Genomic DNA, 15,081 nt, shown 5'->3' with positions numbered 1-15,081 from the left:
GACAGAATCTTGCTCTGTCGCCCAGGCTGGAGTGCAGTGGCGTGGTCTCGGCTCACTGCAACCTCCACCTCCCAGGTTCAAGCGATTCTCCTGCCTCAACCTCCTGAGTGAGTAGCTGGGATCACAGGTGCATGCTACCACACCCGGCTAATTTTTGCATTTTTAGTAGAGATAGGGTTTCACCATGTTGGTCAGGCTGGTCTCAAACTCCTGACCTTGTGATCTGCCCGCCTTGGCCTCCCAAAGTGCTGGGATTACAGACATGAGCCACCACACCCGGCCTGGGATGGTGGTATTCTATGCAGTGTCTCCAGGCTGCCAAGTAGAGCAGTTTCAGAATGGCCTCAGGGTTGATGTCAGCCAAAGGAAAGCAGCTGGTGTCTTTATCCATGACCCTCCTTCCATCTCCATGACCCTGCATTATCCTCCCATGGCCATCCTGCCACAAACTCCCCCTCAAAGGCCTTAGCAGAGGGCCAAGAATTTGTTAGTTGAGGGAAAAAAAACCTTGTTTCAATGTCAAACTGACATTCCTAAGGGCTCCTGCAGCCTCCCCTACCGGAATCCTTCAGATCCTGGGCTTGAGTGTTGGTGAGATGGGAATCTAATCTGTGCAGCTGTGCAGTCAAGGAGTGGCCAGGTGTTAAGGACATGAGGACAGGGTCAGAGACTAGTTACTGGAGAAATGAACACATACGGGCCCAGGCCAGCCTGAGAAGGCCATTAAAAGTCCTGGCATTGTGCCCCAGCCACCTTCCCCATTGTCTTTCTTAACAATGACATGATCGCTGTTAACCAATGGTGGCCCAAACCTAATTCAAAATCCTGAGAACCCCTTCAAAGGGGAGGAGCCAAGCAGGTAACAGCATCTCAGGGGTTTCAACAGCAGGGATTAGAAGTCAGACTGGAGGTGTCTGAGTTTTGGGGCAGGAAATAAAATACTGAATCTTAGATGGGAAATGCTGAATTATTAGGCAGGTGTTTGGTCAAAGCAGAATATCATAAAGCAGACTGGGAACAAGGACTCAGGATACTGAAGTCAAACCATGCTTATGAGCTGCAGAACTACCTTGTTAATGGGCTACAGCCTGAGAGTATCTCCTTCCTCCTACCTGGAACCAGGTCTGCTCCTAGACCTGGAGGCACAACTGACTTTGCAGGTGGAGCCCTCCCTATGCTAGAGGTCAGCACCTTAAGGATCAGAACCACGCCTGGCTCACTCTCCACTCAGTGAGTGCCTGATACATGGTAGGCACTTGATGAACACTTACTGAGTGAATGACCATTGTGTATGTTTTTGGGAAGCTGGATCAGGATGTAGGCACAGCCTCTCTCCCCTAGAAAAGCAGAGTCTGTTCATCCTGAAAGTTTCACCATTACCAGATATCTGCCTGGACCTGTACAGCTCGAGCCTCTGGATTTATCCTGTTTTAACAAACACATCGTGCTTGCCATGTGCAGCAAAAATACACCAATTTAGTGTTCAACAATCCTTTGAGGTAGGTATCTTTATTTTATTTTATTTTTTTTAATTTTTTTTTCGAGACAAAGTTTCTCTCTCTCGCCCAGGCTGGAGTGCAGTGGCGTGATCTCCACTCCCTGCAAGCTCCGCCTCCCAGGTTCACGCCATTCTCCTGCCTCAGCCTCCTGAGTAGCTGGGACTACAGGTGCCCACCACCGCACCCAGCTAATTTTTTGTAGTTTTAGTAGAGATGGGGTTTCACCATGTTAGCCAGGATGGTCTTGATCTCCTGACCTTGTGATCCACTCACCTTGGCCTCCCAAAGTGCTGGGATTACAGGCATGAGCCACCGCACCCAGCCTGAGGTAGGTGTCTTTATTAACCCCGTTTAATAGATGAGAAAACAGGCACAGAGAGGACAAGTAACTGGCCAAGGTTACACAGTGATGGAGCCTGACTATGACCCCAGGCATTCTGGCTCTAGAGCTTATACTCACAGAGACAAGCATAAAGGCCAGAGGGTCCAAACCCACCACTATCCATGGTTTAGAATTGAATTATGCAGCGTGGATCTCTATGACCCTCTAAAAGCCGTTCACCATCCCTAGACATCCTGACAAGTCTGAGATGCTGGCGGTGACTCCGAGATACAGAAACAATTCCCACTGCCTTTGCTTGTCTCTGAAATGCAAACAAGACATGCATTGGTAGAGCATGACCTTGTGGGACAACTCCCTGGGGCCTCCTAGACTCGGCCACCCATTGCGCAGGGCCAGTTTCACAAAGGCAGGCATGTAACCTGTGGAGTCACACAGGTCTCTGTGCTTTGAAGGGCCTTATGCTTGGTTTGATGCACTGCTATTGCCATCTTGAAATTCCCAATAATTTTTGAACAAGGGCTCTGAGATTTTTATCTTGTACTGGGCCCTGTAAATTAGGTCCTGCCTATGCTTGTATGTTGTCCCTTAGATTCATCCTGATTTCCTTTCTCTTGCCTTCCCTCTCTTGCCCACAGGAATCAGCCTCTTATAATCTCTGTAAATTCTTGACATTCTTAAGTGTTAGGAGAGCATGCAGGTCAACTCCAGTTCTTAAGAGTCTCTTATTCTGATCTGTTTCTTCTGAAGCTGATTAGGATTTTTTTTCATAACATCTTAGGCATCTGATACTCACTCCATCCCTCCCATCCTCTCCCCGTGTTGACTTCATTCCTCCTGCTTCTGATCTTTCAGCTCCCTGCCAATCCAGGAGCGAGATAAGGACTGTGAGGGCTGAGGCAGGCTGTTGGTAAAGGAAGCCCCAGCTGAAAGAGAACATCCACAGTCTAGATTAAAAGAGATTTAAAAGATATTAATGTGCGGATCTTGTTTAGATTCTGATTCAAAGAAACCAACTGCAAAAAGACATTTTTTTAGACAATCAAGAAATTTTGAATATGAACTGGGTGTTAAAGAATGTTGACAAATTATGCTTTATTTTGTTGGGTATGAAAAGGTGTTGTGGTTACATAAGATATGCCCTTATTTCCTTTAGATGTCTGTATTGAAGCACTTAGGAGTGTTATAACATGGTATCTAGGATTTGCTCTAAAAATGCTTTAGGAGAAAAAAACTTAGGGTTGAGACGGAGAGACATGAAACAAATGTGATGAAGCACTGATGTTTTTTGAAGTTGGTGATGGACTTTCTTAAACTCTTTTCTTCATGTAGGTTTGGACGTTTTCATAATAGTTAAAAGCAAAAGAGCAGAGGAGTGACAGACAGAGCATCCAGACCACAATGTTTCCAGAAGAGTAGAAGCAGATGTTTACTGTTGTTCTGTTTCGGTGGCTCAGAGGAATCTCTCTGGTCTCTAAATGAGCCGTTTTTTGCGTGTGTGGATGACACAACTTTGCAGTTCCCTCTGAAACATAACCTTTTGGAGCGGTTTCAATAACAGTAGGACTGGCTCCACTGAACCATCTCCCCTTACTCTCCTGCCTACTTTCTCTTATGATAAAGAGCTTATGAGGACATGAGTAGAATAGGAACTACAGACGAACAAACTCATGACCTTAATATATTAGCCTCCCTACAAACTGCCTCTAAATCCTGCTCCTCCTCTAAATCCTTGCCTCTAAATCCCGCTCCTCCTCTGGACCTCACTCAAGTGCTACCCCCTATGACCTTCTGTGACCACCTGATTTATCCTAATCCCTTCTTCCCAGTCTCCATGGCATTTGCAGCCCAGCATCTGGTATTTCACCCTCTATTTGGTTCTGAGTTGTTCTCAATCATTTTGTATGACCCAGTCTTCACTCCCCACCAGGTTGCAGTTTTCCATATCTGCTACTCCAACAGGTTTTTAAACAGGCCTATTCCATGCTGAGCACATTGCAGGCCATTCATTCATAGGCTCATCCATTTATTCCTCCAATTCTGAGCACTTACTCCATGCTAGACATTGTACTAGATGCTGGGAATTCAGCAGTGAACAAGATAGATCCAGTCTCTGCCCTGGAGCTCCTTTGGTTGAGGTTGAGAGAAAGAGAGAGAGACTGATACTAAACAAATAATTGTACAACAAAGTAATTCATGACAGTGGTGGTACGTGCTGTAAACACAGCATCTGTAGTGCCCTGAGTGTGTAGAACAGGAGACCTGGCCTGGTCTGAAGAGTCAGGAAAGGCTCCCTAAGGAAGTGACTTTAGGAAGAGACTTAAAGGAAATATAATAATTAGCCTGGCACGGAGAGGAGAGGAGCATTCCAGGCAGAGCAAACAGCATGGAAAAGGCTCCTGGGGGAAGTAGCCTGACATGCCAAAATAAGTTAAGTTTTACTGGCATGCAGAGACCATAGTTGAAAATGAGCATACTTTTTGAATTGAGATGAATGTTGAGATTTCTAAGCACGCTGGAAGCTGGATTCTTATTATCAGCTAAGTTAGGTTGTTACGGTAATACTCTCCAATTTATCTTGTCTCTCTGCATGCACGCTCCTTTGCAATGTGATTTTGCCCCTCTTCTCAAAAGCAGTAGAGTCTGTTTTCTATCTGCTGAATCTGGGCTTGGCTATATGACCTTCTTTGGCCAATGGGATGATAGCAAATGTCATGCAAGTAGAGGCTCTTGCTTGTGGGAACTCTTGTGGCACCATGTCAACAAGCTGTTCCTGGTAGTACTACTTGAAGATGAGAGGCACTACACAGAAAGAAGCTCCAGCCATACCCACAGTCCTGGGATTCCACTGAGGCCAGACATATGAGCGAGGCCATCCTAGACCATCCAGCCCCAACCAAACCAGTTCAGACCAGAAGAATCACCCAACTAGCCACAGAATCAAGCAGATTAAACATTTGTTATTGTTATAAACTGAATGCTCTAGGCTTCCCAAAATTCCTGTATTGAAATCCTACCCCCTAATGTGACGATAGTAGGAGATGTGATATTTGGGAGGTAATTAGGATTAGATGAGGTCCTGAGGGTAGAGCCCTCATGAATGGGATTAGTGTCTCCGTAAAATATGCCCAAGGGAGTTCATTCCTCCCTTCTACCAGGTGAGGACACAGCTAGAAGGCACCATCTATGAACCAGAAACCCCTCATCAGACACCAAATCTGCTGGTGCCTGATCATGCACTTCCTAGCTTCCAGAACTGTGAGAAATACATTATTGTTTAAGCCACCCAGTTTATGATTTTCATTATAGCACACCGCCACAGCTTTTTTTTTTTTTTTTTTTCTTTCTTTCTTCAGAATGGACGCTCTGGCTCTCGTCACCCGCAGGCTGGAGTGGGCAGTGCGGCGTGATCTCTGGCTCGACTGAACCAAATCTGCTTCTTTTGTTTTCAGATGGAGTCTGGCTCTGTCACCCAGGCTGGAGTGCAGTGGCGTGATCTTGGCTCACTGCAAACTCTGCCTCCTGGGTTCACGCCATTCTCCTACCTCAGCCTCCTGAGTAGCTGGGACTACAGGCGTCCACCACCATGCCTGGCTAATTTTTTGTATTTTTTAGTAGAGAAAGGGTTTCACCGTTATTAGCCAGGATGGTCTTGATCTCCTGACCTCATGATCTGCCTGCCTCAGCCTCCCAAAGTGCTGGGATTACAGGCGTGAGCCACCACGCCCAGCCCATTTTAGAGACTTACATAAACAAACTGTGGTATAGTCATATGACAAAATACTATATTGCAATTAAATTGGATAAATTAGATATTTACATGTCAAATGGATATTCTCAAAAACATCAGGTGACTGTAGAAAATACATAAAACAGAATTATCTTCTGTATTTCTGTGTCTATCCAACTAGTCCAAGTAAAAGACATGGAGGCCAGGCATGGTGGCTCACACCTGTAATCCCAGCATTTTGGGGGGCTGAGGTGGGTGGATCACGAGGTCAGGAGATCGAGACTATCCTGGCTAACACGGTGAAACCCCGTCTCTACCAAAAATACAAAAACAAAATTAGTTGGGCATTGTGGTAGTTGCCTGTAGTCCCAGCTACTCAGGAGGCTGAGGCAGGAGAATGGCATGAACACAGGAAGGGGAGCTTGCAGTGAGCCAAGATCGGGCCACCGCTCTCCAGCCTAGGCAACAGAGTGAGACTCCATCTCAGAAAAAAAAAAAAAAAAAAAAAAAAAAAAAAACATGGAGTAAATAGAAACTCACCCAACTCACTGTATTAGTTTCCTATTGCTGCTGTAACAAATCAGCACAAATTTAATAGTGCGAAACAACACGGAAGTCTACAGTTGGTAAGCAGGGCTGTGTTCCTTCTGGAGGATCTAAAGGAGAATACTTGCCTTTTCCAGCTTCTGGAGGCTGCCTGCGTTTCTTAGCTTTTGGATGCATCTTACCAGCTTCTGCTTCATCATCACCAACCTCATGCAACATCATGACATCTTCTTCTCTACCTCTGACCTCCTGCCTCCCTCCAATAAATGCCCTTGTGATTATATTGGGTCCAGCTGGCTAACCCAGAATAATCTCCCCCATCTCAAAATCCTTAATTTAATTACATCTGCAAAAATCTCTTTGCCATGGCAACATATTTACAGGCTCCAGGGGTTGGTAAGTGAACATCTTTTGGGCGGGGGAGTTGGGGGCAGGCATTAGTCAGTCATGATAGCGTTTAACTGAAGAGAGAAGGAGGAAAATAGGATTAGAGTGATGAACTAAGAGAACTTCATCTGCCAGGTTTTCTTTACTTTAAAAAAACTCATCGGTTGAGTGCAGTAGCTCACACCTGTAATCCCAACACTTTGGGAGGCAGAGGCAGGCGGATCACCTGAGGTCGCGAGTTCGAGACCAGCCTGACTAACATGGTGAAACCCCGCCTCTACTAAAAACACAAAATCAGCCGGGTGTGGCAGTGCATACCTGTAATCCCAGCCACTCGGGAGGCTGAGGCAGGAGAATCGCTTGAACCCGGGAGGTGGAGATTGTGGTGAGCCAAGATCGCGCCATTTCACTCCAGCCTGGGCAACAAGAGCAAAACTCCGTCTCAAACAAACAAACAAAACTTAGCCAGGTGTGGTGGTGTGGGCCTGTAATCCCAGCTGCTCAGGAGGCTGAGGCAGGAGAATCACTTGTACCCAGTAGAGGTTGCAGTGAGCCGAGATCGTGCCATGGCACTCAAGTGTGGGCAACAAAGGAATACCCTGTCTCAAAAAATAATAATAAAAGTAAATAAAAAAGTTATCTGAGACAAATATGTCAAATTGTCATTTTATGATTATGGGTGGTGTTAGAAACTACCCCCAAAAGTTTCTTGGTACTGCCGACACTCCCCCTCAAACCTCACCAAGCTGCCCCCCTCCCCATAATGCTCTGCAACTCTTTTCCTTCCCACAAGCCGCTTTACATTTCTAAGCCCTTATCTAGGTGCCTCGGTGAAGCCCGCAGACTTCACTTACCAGACCTTGCTGCAATAAGCAAACTTCAATTATAAACCATCTGGACTGCAAGGGGGAGGTCGTGGGAAGCATAAACAAACTTTACCTACACCCTCCTGTAATAAACGTCACAAGGTGATATGTGGCAAAATTAACCAGCAAACAACCTGGGATGTTGCCACACCAAAGAACTCCCTCAAACTCCCCTCCCCGATAGAAACGCCTCATTCTGTAAATTTGGGGCTGCCTCCTCTCTGACTGTTAAGCGGGCAGCCGGCAGGTTAATAAACTTCCTCGCCTAACCTCGGGTCTCTCTCTTGTACTTTGTCTCGGCTAACCTTACAGGTGGTATGAGTTATATTATTCCCTGTACCATTCGCTATCTTTTTTTCTTATGTATTTATTTATTTATTTTTTTTCAGAATTCCAAAGAAGATAGAAATGGGGTTAGGAAGGGAAGTTCTGCCCTCCTGGTTCTTGTCATCCTTCTCTACTTCAAGGTATGTTGTGTTACTGTGTGAATCCACAAGGGAGGAATCAGACTTTCTTTTTGATAAAGACAGAGCAAGACCTTTGTGTTTTAGATCTACAATGCCTTAGAGAGCAGCTAGGTCAATGGTTATCAAATTGCCCTGGGAAGCCCCGCCTGGGGCCATACTTCAAGAGGCTGCTGTGGCCAAAGATAAGGATTTCAAAGATTCCTCCTGCTCTTACTCCACTCCTTCCATGCTCACCTTCCTTCAGTTAAAGCCCTTGCCTTGACCTGTTTTTATGTTGAAGTGCCACATAAGATGTCAGCATTTGAAATAATATTCTGTTGTTTAACATGTAATAGCTCCCCACGTAAAAGGAGGGGAGGCAAGTCCTTTGAGCTAGATGCCTTGTAGGAAGAAGAGACTGTACTGAGTCAGGTGCCCCTGTGTGGCAGGGAAGGAGATAAGTCATTGCCAAGGGGACAGAGGAAAGCAGAGAAGAGAAATGGGTCTCCTTAGGGTCACCATTTCCCCCTAGAGCCTCTGTGAAGGAGGGTCATATACATAAACTATATACAATGTACATAGTTTAATATGCATGTACATACATACATACGTACATACACTCAAAACCACAAATCCATTCCAACCTTCACCATTATGAGCCTGAGGAGCCTGGATTGAGACGGATAAAGTGACTTGCCTCACGTTGAGACTACATAAAAGGTGTTACTATCACTTAGTAAATCTGTTTTACTAAGTCAGAGGCCAGGGTCAGAGGCCAGCCTGTTGTAAACCCGCAGAGGAAAGCCTTGCAATTTTCCAGTAACTGGAATTGTTTTATCTGAAAATATTTCCTGGAGTCATGGATTCCTAGGGCAGGGGTGTGGAACTGAGGAAGGAGGGGGTGTTTCTTGAGGAGGAAAGATCCTTTGTTCATCCTCCTGCCTCAAGACGAATAAAGCAACTGCTGAAAGAAGGCTATCAGGAAGGAGAGGATAAATCATAAATCTTTACATTTAAAAAAATAGCTTTAGAGGCCAGGCATGGTGGCTCAAGCCTATAATCCCACACTTTGGGAAGCCGAGGTGGGTGGATCACCTGAGGTCAGGAATTGAGACCAGCGTGGCCAACATGGTAAAACCCCTCTCTACTAAAAATACAAAAAAATTAGCCAGGTGTGGTGGCGGGCGCCTGTAATCCCAGCTACTCGGGAGGCTGAGGCAGGAGAATCGTTTGAACCCTGGAGACGGAGGTTGCAGTGAGCCAAGATCATGCTATTGAACTCCAGCCTGGGAGACAAGAGCGAGACTCTGTCTCAAAAAAAAAAAAAAAAAAAATAGCTTTAGAAATTCTGATTCCTCAGAGCTCCAGTGGACAGAGAGATGTCTGCCCTTTGCCTCCTTTTGTTCTCCCTTGCTTTTGTGAGCGCACATGTGTTTTCTCATTCTGTCTTTCTGAGTCTGCTTTTTGTCTGCCTGTCTTTTGTTTTCCTTTCATATTTATTATATTTCATTTGAAGTGAAAGGACAGGGCCGGGAGTCATGCCTCCCCAGGCGTGAGGCGTGTGTGGGCTGTATCCCAGAGGAGATTTTCTTTGCCAATTGTGGAATGAAGACTGTATCAAAGTTCAGAGGATCCGCCAACACAGAAGAGAGAAACACCAGATGCTTGAGGCCTCTAAGCAGAAGGAGCAACCCACCAATCCCAAGATACCTGCTTGGCAACGTAATGTGCTGTGCAATGTGCGGCAAGTTGTGAAGAGCCAGCATCTACTTCTGGAAGCTGTCCATCTGAAGTTTCTGAAAAAATTTTCATTGGCACCTGTCAGATGACTTGATTTCTGAGTGAAGAACTGCATGAAGATGTGCCTTCAAACCAGTCTTTTACATCACATTCAGGTGTCACTGAGAAAAGTGATGACTAACTGGTTTGAAGGACATATACCTGCTGGGTATTAATCTTTATACTGGGCATTCGCAGATGGTAGTGGAAGCTATGGGTGGCCTACTCAACTTCTATTTCTCCATTCTTCCTTTTTAGCTAACAGAACCCCAATTTTGTGCATCTATTATTTCCTTTTGAAACCCAGAGAAAGGCGACCCCATTCCAATTCCAAAAGTAAGTATTGATTAGTCTAAGCCAGTCATGATATTTCTATCTCCCTTGTTGAGGAAAGGTCAAATAACAGAACACTGCCCAATGAAGCATGAAGGAAAGTTCTGGAAAAGAAAGGTTCTGTGAAAGAGACACAGAAAGAGATGACCTTTCTCTCTGGTTTTTTTCTAGATGAGATTCCTGAAATTCCTACAATTATCTTGTTATCAACCTAAGGATGAATGTAACACCTACAAGAGGGTGGAACCGAGTATTCTCCCCTGGAGCCTGAGATATCTCTGGACTTCCTAGCATGTCATACAATAATTTCTTATTATGTTATATCATACTAAGTTGGGGGCTCTGTTACCTGCATCAGAAATCATCCTCATAGCCATAGGTTGGTTCATTTAATCTTCACTGCTGTCCATGTGCTATCTATCTCCTTTTTATAGGTTAAAAAATGCATTTATCTTAATACAGCTAGTAAGCAGCAAAGCCCAAATTCAATCCAGTTCTGGTTTTAAAAATCCCTAACATATGGTTGGGTGCAGTGGCTCACACCTGTAATCCCAGCACTTTGGGAGGCTGAGGTGGGCAGATCACGAGGTCAGGAGTTTGAGATCAGCCTGGCCAACATGGTGAAACTCCATCTCTACTAAAAATACAAAAATTAGCTGGGCGTGGTGGCACGTGCCTGTAGTCCCAGCTACTTGGGAGGCTGAGGCGGAATAATCACTCAAACCCAGGAATCAGAGGTTGCAGTGAGCCGAGATCGCGCCACTGCATTCCAGCCTGGGCGACAGAGCGATACTCAGTCTCAAAAAAAAAAAAAAAAAAAAAAAAAGCCCTAACCTGTGTGTCTTAGTCCATTTTATGCTGCTATAACAATACCACAGGCTGAGTAATTTGTAATGAACAGAAATGTATTTGGGTCACAGTTCTAAAAGCTGGAAAGCCCAAGATTCAGGGGCTGCATCTGGTGAGGGCCTCCTTGCTGTATCATAACACAGTAGAAGACATCACATGATGAGAGTGAGCGCTCAGACTGGCAGCAGCGAGTCTTTTCACAGTCAGCATTAATCCATTCATGACGTTGGAGGCCTCATGACCTAAACGCCTGCCATCAGGCTGCACCTCCCAACACTGTTGCATTGGGAATTCAGTTTCGAGCATACGCTTTTTAGGGGACATATTCAAACCATAGCGATGTGCTCATTTTATATCTGTAGGAGAGTCATGATTTTATCTTTTTGTTTTTTTTTTTTAAGTTGCTCTTTTTTTCTGATTAGAGTCTCACTCTGTTGCCCAGGCTAGAGTACGTGCAGTGGCATGATCTTGGCTTACTGCAACCTTCGCCTCCTGGGTTCACGTGATTCTTCCGCCTCAGCCTCCTGAGCAGCTGGGAATACAGGTGCACACCACCACGCCGGGCTAATTTTTGTATTTTTAGTAGAGATGGGGTTTCACCATATTGGCCAGCCTGGTGTCAAACTCTTGACCTCATGATCTGCCTGCCAAAGTGCTGGGATTACAGGCGTGGGCCACCGTGCCCGGCCAAGTTGTTCTTAAATAAGAAGTATAGGCCAGGCACCGTGGCTCATGCCTGTAATCCCAGCACTTTGAGAGGCCAAGGCAGGCGGATCAGCTGAGGTCATGAGTTCAAGACCAGCCTGGCCAACATGGTGAAACTCTGTCTCTATTAAAAATACAAAATACAAAAAAAAAAATTATCTGGGCGTGATAGCACACACCTGTAGTCCCAGCTACTAGGGAGGTGAGGCAGGTGGATCACTTGAACCCAGGAGGTGGAGGTTGCAGTGAGCCGAGATTGCCCCACGGCACTCCATCCTGGGAGATAGAGCGAGACCCTGTCTCAAAAAGAAGAAGAAGAAAGAAGAAGGAGGAGGAGGAGGAGGAAGAAGAACTGGAATAAAGAATGGAAAACCTCCTTCCTTCTCAACACTTGCATAGTTGCTAATGACCTGGTATTTCTGGAGGTCATGATGGGGGAAAAGATGGTGATCAGTAAGAGATCATCCAGAGCTTATTTTGTCGTTTGGAGTATGCTGCTGCTTCTTCTGGGCACAGTCCATGGGCTGTCCTAGAGGCTGCTGTCAAGGTTGGCAGAATGCCCAGTTTTCTTTGGTGCAAGACTACCTAGGTTCAAATTATGGCTCCCCAGCTCCAGTCTGAGAGGCTTGGGGCAAGTTACTTAAACATTCTGTGTCCCAGTGCCCCCATCTGTAAAATGAGGATAACACCAGATCCTAGCTGGTGGGATTCTTGTAAAGATTAAATGAGTAAATACATATATAAATCACTTGGAATAGTGCCTGGCCTATTTGTAAAAGCAAGTTTTAGCTGACACTATTATTTTTTTCCTCCTACAACACCTATTATTAATAGAATAGACACTGATAATTGAAATCACGCAGTCTCCATGATCCATATGTTACTTCGACAGAGATCGTATTTAGTTAATTCTCTCCCAGAGTTGGTGGCCAGTACCATTGGGTGCAAATGAGGACAGCCCAAAGAAGGGAGCCATTCACAGACTGGCCTGGGGGTGTCCTGAAGCCAAATGAGGATGCCTTCCATGTTACTTCAAACTTAAAAAGATGAAAGACTTTGGGCTGTTTTCACAACAGAAGCACCTATGACACCCCTGGGATGGGTGCTGTCTATGAATGGCTCCCTTCTTTGAGCTGTCTTCATGCCACTCCTTTTACATCTTGATTATGTACTTCTTGAAACACCTCACACTGTGCCTAGGACATAGTAGGTGCCTAATACATTTGAGCTACAATACTATGAACCCACCAAAGAAATCACTTTATGAAGAATAATAGCTGTCATTCACATATTTCTTTACAGAGCATTTTCCAAAACCTTATTTCTTAAATTGTCACAGCTTCTTTGATTATAAGGCAGGAAGGGGAAAATCTTATTATATTTTCCAGGAAACAAATAAATAAACTAAAGTCCAGTGGGCTTGAGTAAATGGCCCAAGGTTCGTCCAGTTAGTGGAAGTTTGGTCTCCTGAATGCAGGTTTCAGGTTCCAAATCCCAGGTATTTCCTATTGCCTGGGGGAAAAACTGGGAAACTGTTGATTCCTCTCCTCCCACCATCCCATTTGCCCTCTGTTCAGTCAAGCCAGATATGGACAGAGCCACCTTTTAGAGAAACCATAACAAAGCCACTCTTCTTTAAGTGAGTCTCACTGCCAGTGCAATCATAAGCCACTCCACACAGTCAACAATCATGGAGGAGATGCCAGGAACTGTGCTAAGTACTGGGGATATAAAGAGGAATAAGTCAGGCCAGGAACTACATTCTAGCACACCTGAGAGACAGAGGTGAGGTGTGTGCTCCCAGAGACAGGGTAGGAGGCAGCAATGGCCAGAATAAAAGCAAAATGTCAACAACAGCTCAGAAACAAGGAAAGTCATAATGTAAATAACAAAGAAACAACTGCAAAGAAAGTAGAACTTGATTTCCAAGCCTCCCTCCTCTGTCCCCATTCCCAGTATCCCCTGTTAGAATGTCTTATGGCTAAAATGATCTTGTAGTTTGACCATATCCTGAGCTAGAAGCAGCAGGGGAGATTTCCTCTTTGAGGGCTTCCTCCTCACCTGGACAGATGGGGGACTACTGCAGGGTATTTGGGGGTGGAATATGGGAAATAGGGAGGAGAGAATCACTGTGTCTGTCATCTCTGTAGACTAAGTCTCAGATCTCTTCTGGCTTGCCTGTGAATTACTGGTTTTGTATAATGTGTGTGAATCTGTTTGTGCATTTAATGCTGAGAATTAAATCGTTCCATTACAAGACTGTAAATCAAAGAGTGAATGGAGGGAGATTCCAAAGTGATTCTTCCTCCTGATGGGGTGGGAGGGACCACCAGCACCACCACCACAACAAGGCCCACCACTCATAGGACTCATCTACCTCTTCAAAAGGGTGCAGCCTACGTGGGAGATTTTTGTTCTACTGGCATGGAGGGAATACTCCTTAGGTTAATATGAAGGGTTCTAACTCCCAGAAATAGAAGGAGTTTATTCCGTAGTAAACAAGAAGCCAATGGACCCCTCCCTATGGCCTGTCTCTGTTCCAACCAGCTTCTCCACTACTGATATCTCTGAGCTGGTATCAATCCTCAGTGACCAGCTTACCAATGACCTGGCAGCTGTTCCTCCTGTAGAAAATTCAGTTCCATTCAGTGCCAGCTGGACAGCCCAGTTGCTCCCAAGGATAGTCCCAGAAGCTCTATTTCCCATGTTGTGAGAGACCTTGGTGTCAGACGAAGTGAGGGCTCCATCCTAATCACATTGGCTGACCACTGGGCACTGCTGGCCCTAAATTAATCCTTGCCACAAGCAAAAAGACAGCTATAATGATTTCCACCACACAAATAGGGAAACTGAGGCTCAGAGAGATGAAGAGCCTTCCCCAAAGTCATATAGCCAGCAAGGGACTGGGCCGAGTTTCATCACAGACCTGTCTGACACTGAAGCCCGTGCCTTTCCCACGACATCACTTGGCCTCTTGGTATTTTTGGCACCACATGGCTAAGGACTTAATATTCTGGTACACCAATGCCAGCCAAGGCAAGGGACAAATGTTGCTTGTTTGTAACCCTTCCCCCTCTTGGGAAAATAAGCCTGGGTCCTTGTATTTTAATGAACTCTCCTGGTGATTCAGTGGTTAAGGACCACTGAATTGGACATTCATGCTATTGCACCGTAAGATTACTCAGTGCTAACTCTTCAGGAACTTTGTATTCCTCATCTCGTTTAATCATCCTGAAAATCCTATCATGTAAAACTAGTTTTATATCCAGTTTATTTATTTATTTATTTTTTGAGATGGAGTCTCACTCTCTCACCAGGCTGGAGTGCAATGGCGTGATCTTGCCTTACTGCGACCTCTGCCTCCCGGGTTTAAGCGATTCTACTGTCTCAGCCCCCCAAGTAGCTGGGACTACAGGCACATGACACCACGCCCAGCTAATTTTTTTTTTTTTTTTTTTAGTAGAAACAGGGTTTCACCATGTTGGCCAGGATGGTCTTGATCTCTTGACCTCGTGATCCGCCTGTCTCGGCCTCCCCAAGTGCTGGGATTACAGGCGTGAGCCACCATGCCTGGCTATATCCAGTTTTTTTTTTTTTTTTT

At 45.3% G+C, this 15,081-nt stretch overlaps 1 long non-coding RNA gene across 1 annotated transcript in view; it reads left to right on the top strand.

Moving 5' to 3' along the window:
* LOC108515881 (uncharacterized) overlaps window positions 1-10,516 on the top strand; it is a 24,244-nt gene extending 13,728 nt beyond the window's left edge. Inside the window, exons 3-4 of the long non-coding RNA XR_001881656.1 lie at window positions 7,758-7,835; window positions 10,098-10,516. This is a non-coding gene — a long non-coding RNA (uncharacterized LOC108515881). The remainder of the gene's footprint in view (window positions 1-7,757; window positions 7,836-10,097) is intronic.
* Window positions 10,517-15,081: the final 4,565 nt, after the last annotated feature.

Source organism: Rhinopithecus bieti, unplaced genomic scaffold (genome assembly GCF_001698545.2).
Source record: "Rhinopithecus bieti isolate Rb0 unplaced genomic scaffold, ASM169854v2 scaffold_35166, whole genome shotgun sequence".
Classification (NCBI taxonomy): Eukaryota; Metazoa; Chordata; class Mammalia; order Primates; family Cercopithecidae; genus Rhinopithecus; species Rhinopithecus bieti.
This window is presented reverse-complemented; position numbering and strand designations above follow the sequence as displayed.